Source organism: Callorhinchus milii, unplaced genomic scaffold (assembly GCF_018977255.1).
Source record: "Callorhinchus milii isolate IMCB2004 unplaced genomic scaffold, IMCB_Cmil_1.0 Scaffold2, whole genome shotgun sequence".
NCBI lineage: Eukaryota > Metazoa > Chordata > Chondrichthyes > Chimaeriformes > Callorhinchidae > Callorhinchus > Callorhinchus milii.
The window spans coordinates 62,896,783-62,902,782 of record NW_024704743.1 but is presented as its reverse complement, the minus strand read 5'-3'; the positions used below and the strand labels follow the sequence as shown (position 1 = coordinate 62,902,782).

General features: G+C 48.5%; 1 protein-coding gene across 1 annotated transcript in view; it reads left to right on the top strand.

Annotated features, from left to right (window-relative positions):
• Positions 1–4,747: 4,747 nt before the first annotated feature.
• The window catches only part of stx17 (syntaxin 17), a 52,259-nt gene continuing 51,006 nt past the window's right edge, over positions 4,748–6,000 (top strand). The window contains exon 1 of the mRNA XM_007897434.2: positions 4,748–4,838. The gene's annotated coding sequence lies outside the window, so the exon portion shown is untranslated. The remainder of the gene's footprint in view (positions 4,839–6,000) is intronic.

The following is a 6,000-nucleotide window of genomic DNA, read 5'->3' as shown; positions in this document are numbered from 1 at the left end:
AAATGCTTTGAGACATTTTGATGGCACGATAAACTATTATTTTAAATGCAAATTACTCATTTTTTATTATTGTAATAGTATCCAAATTAGCCTACTAAAATAACATTAATATTTTATTATTAGGTAAGTCTACTACAGCCAAATACATGTTGGAACAGAACATCAACACTCCCTATCTAATCCTTTGATGCAATTGGCTGCTGCATTTCACCCACAAACATACAGTCAATTCACTTTACAGCATATTCTGTGAAGTACTTTGAGATGTCTAGAAGACGTGAAAAGCGCTTTCTCAAATGCAAGGATTATTATTATATGTTATGTATAATATTGATCTATTCAAAATATTGTTCTCCTGCAAAATGCAAAGACACTATACCTTACAGTAAATTTCTGTGAAGCGCTTTGAGACATCCTCCCAATGTGAAAGGTGCTATATCAAATGCAAGGATTATTATTATTTTACATATAAAGAGATTTTTACTTTAGATTTAACAGTGATTTTTTTTAAACAATCCTGCAATTTTCACATTCTGATGTCAAGATTTTTAAAATTTTATTTGATGTCTCCAATATCATTAATTTCTCTGTTCTTTATAAATGCAACATGTGACTCTGTGTTTTTTGACAATCAATTCATGCAGTATAACTGTTTATTGTGTCTATAACATTCCTTACCCAAAAGCAGATACTGTTTAAAATAACTAATGCCAGAGATAAATTACTGAGGTATATGATGCCCCTTGTTGGTTTCTCAGGTCAGTATTTGCATGAGTGCATAAGCTAGATTTTCATGATTCAGTCTGAAACCAACTCAGGCCTGTGGGTGCCCATCGTAACCTACCCTGACAATACATTTTTCTAAATTTGGATTATTGAGCTATTCTGACATTTGTCATCTGGATAACTGACACAGGCACTATCCTGAATCACACACGTGGGCAGCCTGATACTAGACAGAGCTCGCTCAGTGACAGGTCATATCAGCATCAAGATATTTAGATCTTTGTCTAAAACATTAGAGATAAACTGACTCAGGTCGCCTGCCTGCTCTTCCCAGCAAGTGAATGCTGGTGACAACCTTAAAGGAGAAAAATAGAAATTTACTGCATAGCATCTGTTGGCAATGTATATAAAACGTTTGTGCGTAGGACATTTGTATCTCTCGTTAGTATATTTGCTTGTAATTTTTTTTGGTGTTTTTGTTATCAATAAATTTAATTATAAATAAAAACATAAAAAGAAAAAAGGAAAAAAAGAAAAAAAAATGTTTTAAAAAAGGAGAAAACTAAAATAAAGTGCAGGTAATTATATCTCTTTAACCACCTTTAACTCTTAATAGATTCTGCAGGAAGCAAAGTCTGAAACAACAAAAAAATAAATTAAATGAAATAATTCTAATTTGCAATAAAACTCCTGAAGCCTTTGCACTTGAAATGACCTTTATTTGAAAACACCAATGTGCCGTACACCCACTAATTTTCTGAAGGTAAAATGCTGTTTGCCTTGCTCTTAATAATTGTGGGTTTCAAAAGTTGTAAGTATTGCACGCAATACACCAAGTGCCAGATAAGTTTCAGATTAAGATCACACCTTAACCATCATGGATCACAACAAACTAGCATCTCAGTGGAGTACCTACCTAAAATAACCTTTTTTACTAACATTTATTGTTAATCTTGAAACACTCACTGATATAAATAAAAACTGCAATTACAGCTAGTTATGTGAGATGTCTTATAATAACAATAATAATTCTTGCATTTGACATAATGCCTCATCATGTCTTCGAGACATCTCAAAGCGCTTCATGAATGCCTTGATTGGGTATTTGTAGGCAAATCGCAGCAACCAATTTGTGCATAGCGATATCCCACAAACAGCCTCAAAACGAATGACCAGTTTTACTCGGGGATTGATACCCAGTGTCCTGGGAAAACTTCCTTTCTCTTGCACACAATGGGATATCACTTATGTTGCTCCAAAATAATGTTTAAATAACTTACACAACTTAATTAAATAAAGTTTCTCCTCCTTTCGTCTGCCAAACCATGGCTCCTTTGAAGCAGTTCACTAAAACTGAGGCTCAAAGCACTTGATACTGCTGACTAGGCATCCAAGCTGGGGTGGCAGACGAGGGAGGCGGAGAGGAAAGATGACTGATAGCGTAGTCACAGAAGTACATTTTGAGACATGTCTAGTACCTTTACCAATAGACATAGAAGACACTCATGTGGGTTGTGTATTAAGATTTTGTCTCAGTCTTTGATATAGTTGCCATTATTGATAGTATCCGCATCAAGAATTGTGCTAAACTTTTGTTTTTTCTTTAGCAAACCTTTCTCGGTCACCAACCAGTATTAGTGCCTCCAGCAGCGAGGAGGTGAGGGGGGACCAGGAGGAGTCCACATCTACCACGATTCCCTGCAGAGTTACCAACACGTGAAGAAGACCCAGAGGGAAAGCCCACCTGCCACCTCACAGGTTCATAGCTCTGGGAAGATGAGCATTATCAGACCTCTGTACCCCCAGTGTCTTCCTCCCAGCACCTCAGTTTATCACAATCAAGACTACACACAGAAAAACAATTAGATAAGGGTTAGGGTTAGTTAGTTAATTGAGGGGAGAGCACCTTGTGGTACATTGAGCACTGCAGAGATGAGGGGGCAGTTAGGTAGTGCAGATCTATAAGCTAACGCAGGCCACAGCAATTATGCAGGCAATTGAAAGGGCTGTGCTGGATGGGAACCCAATGGCTGCTGAAGATTTTGATGTGTTCAATAGAAGGGATTTGTGCAGCAACTGAACGAGAATGTAAGAGAGCAGAAAACTGAGAACTGGAGTCTGATGGCTTTGACCCAAGACGTGGCCCAAGAGCTTGCAAAGCCTTTGTCATGGTCAGGCAGCCCAGATTGGCAGAGGCCATATATTGCACTCTGGAGATAAAGGAGAGCAGACTGGCCATCCACCTCCATCGTGGTCCAGAAGCGCAATAAACCGTACCGCCATCAGCAACAAAATTACACTTGTATAGCACCTTTCATGTTGGAAGGACATCCCAAGGCGCTGAACAGACAGAATTACGAACCCGAGCTGGGGGCCAGGGTTTGGGGAAGGTGGAGGGCGGGGGGGGGGAAGCAAGGAGATCAGTCAAAACACGGTCAAAGAGGAGGGTCTTGAGATGGATCTTGAAGGTGGCGAGGGAGGGGGCGAGGCGGAGGGACTGCAGGATGGAGTTCCAGAGGGTGGGGGCAGTGTGGCAGACGTCCCACCAGCCAATAGTGGGGAAAGCAAGGCGGGGGATGTGAAGCAGGCTGGAGTCCCTGAGTGGAGGGACTGGGCAGGATGGTAGGGGTTTAGGAGGTCACAGAGCTAGGGGGGAGCAAGACCGTTCTATCACACTAGTTTTAGCCAGGCTCCACTGGCTCCCTCACTGAACGGGTCAATTTCAAGATCCTCACACTCTTCGTCAAATCCATTCATGCCCTAGACCTCCCTACCTGCTTACTCTCCAACCTACTACCCACTGCCTCCACTCAACTGGCTACGGCCTCCTGCTTGTGCCTCATGTCCTCCGTTCCACCATTGGTGGCTGCGCTTTCAGACACTATTTCCTGACACTCTGGAACATTCCTCCTCTATCTCTCCACCTTGCCCCCTCCTTAGCCATCTTCCGGTGGTGCCTGAAGAGCTTCCTCTTCGACCGTGCCGACAGTCACCTCCCCCGGCTCGGCGTGGTGCCCCACTACATTCCCTCTGGGACACTACCCTGCATGAGGGGCACCATATAAACGCAAGTTATTGTTGCTGAGGTCCTCCCTATGAAGCAGTGTGTCTCTTCACTGATCGAGTTGGAAAGGAAAGTGAAACAACCTGGGAGAGAATCAAGCAACAAGAGTATGATTTTCTGTGACTCCTATGGGTTGTGTCAAACTCATCCTACTCTCACCAGTGGAATGATATGGCAGGTCACCCATCCACTCAGGAGTTGAGGACCTTACAAACTGTCCCACTTTTCAGCCACTAAGTTGGTCCGGAAGGACTTTACCTCCCAAAGTAACTGGAGGGTAGTTCAGTGGCATCTGCTGAACACAAGGTGGAGGTGGAATGCAGCCAAGTCCAACTTCCATCCCCCAGACCAATTTGCTCGGGACAAATTCCATCACTTTGTACCTCGGGGCTTGGAAGTCCCAGTCTAAGCTGACACCCCAATCCAGTGCTGGGGGTGAGCCGCATTGTCGGGAGGCACCAGTGCTTCGGAGGAGATTTTAAACCGAGGTCCCGTCTGCCTGTTCAGGTGCACGTTAAAGCTCCCACGGGTCCTAATCAAAAAGGGAAGCGTTTCTCCTGGTGTCCTGGCCATCCACCTCTCAAATAAAACCGGTCAATCATTTGGTCAAGTCTGTGCGCAAGTGTGCGCTGCCACATTTGCCTCCATTTTACAGTGAAACCTGAAGTGTATTGACATGTCCACCTGACACGATGAGGCGCAATACCGAAGGCAAAGATTATTATGGCTCTGCTCCTGGTGTTGCAGCACCAGAACCGGCCTCAGTGTTGGTGACTGTCAATGTTTCTACTCTCGGTCACAGCTGCAAATGAGACCCGTTCAAAAGCCTCTGCAGCGAAAACCTGAAGTACCCAAACTCCATCTGTGAGAGGTTTCGGTGGTTGGAAACCAGGGATTGCAGCAGCACAGCACAGCACAGCCCAGGGCCGCCCCGCCCAGCGCGAGGGGGGGCGGGGTTTGATGTGACACCGGAAGTGCCACGTGAGCAGCTTTCGGTTTGGTTCAAATATCAGCGGCACGTGACCTCTCCCACACACCGGGACAACAGGTACTGCACCTCCACCCCCTCCCCCACACCCCCCCCCACACACACCCCCCACACCCCCCCCCACACACCACCCCCCCACACCCCCCCCCACACACACACCCACACCCCCCCACACACACACCCCCACACACCCCCCCCCACACCCCCCCACACACACCCACACACCCCCACCCCCCCCACACACCACCCCCCCCCACCCCCCCACACACACACACACACCCACACCCACCCCCACACCCACCCACACACACCCCCACCCCCCCACACACACCCCCCACACACACACACACCCAACCCACCCCACCCCCACACCCCCCACACACACCCCCCACACACACACACACCCACACCACCCCCCCCCCCCACACCCCCCACACCCCCACAAACACCCACACCCCCCCACACACACCCCCCACACACACACACACCCACACCACCCCCACCCCCCCCACACCCCCCCACACACACCCCCCACACACACACACACCCACACCCACCCCCACCCCCCCCACACACCCCCACACCCACCCACAAACACCACACCCCCCCACACACACCCCCCACACACACACACACCCACACCCACCCCCACCCCCCCCACACCCCCCCACACACACCCCCCACACCCACCCACACACACCCCCACACACACCCGCACCCCCCCACACACCCCCACACCCACCCACAAACACCCACACCCCCCACACACACCCACACACACACACACCCACACCCACCCCACCCCCCCCACACCCCCCCACACACCCACCCCCCCCACACACCCCCACCCCCCCCACACACCCACACACCCCACCCCCCCCACACACCCCACTGTAGTTACCCCCCCACAGCCTGTCACTACTGTAGTTACCCCCCCCACAGCCTGTCACTACTGTAGTTACCCCCCACAGCCTGTCACTACTGTAGTTACCCCCCCCCACAGCCTGTCACTGCTGTAGTTACCCCCCACAGCCTGTCACTACTGTAGTTACCCCCCCACAGCCTGTCACTACTGTAGTTACCCCCCCACAGCCTGTCACTACTGTAGTTACCCCCCCACAGCCTGTCACTACTGTAGTTACCCCCCACACACAGCCTGTCACTACTGTAGTTACCCCCCACACACAGCCTGTCACTACTGTAGTTACCCCCCCCACAGCCT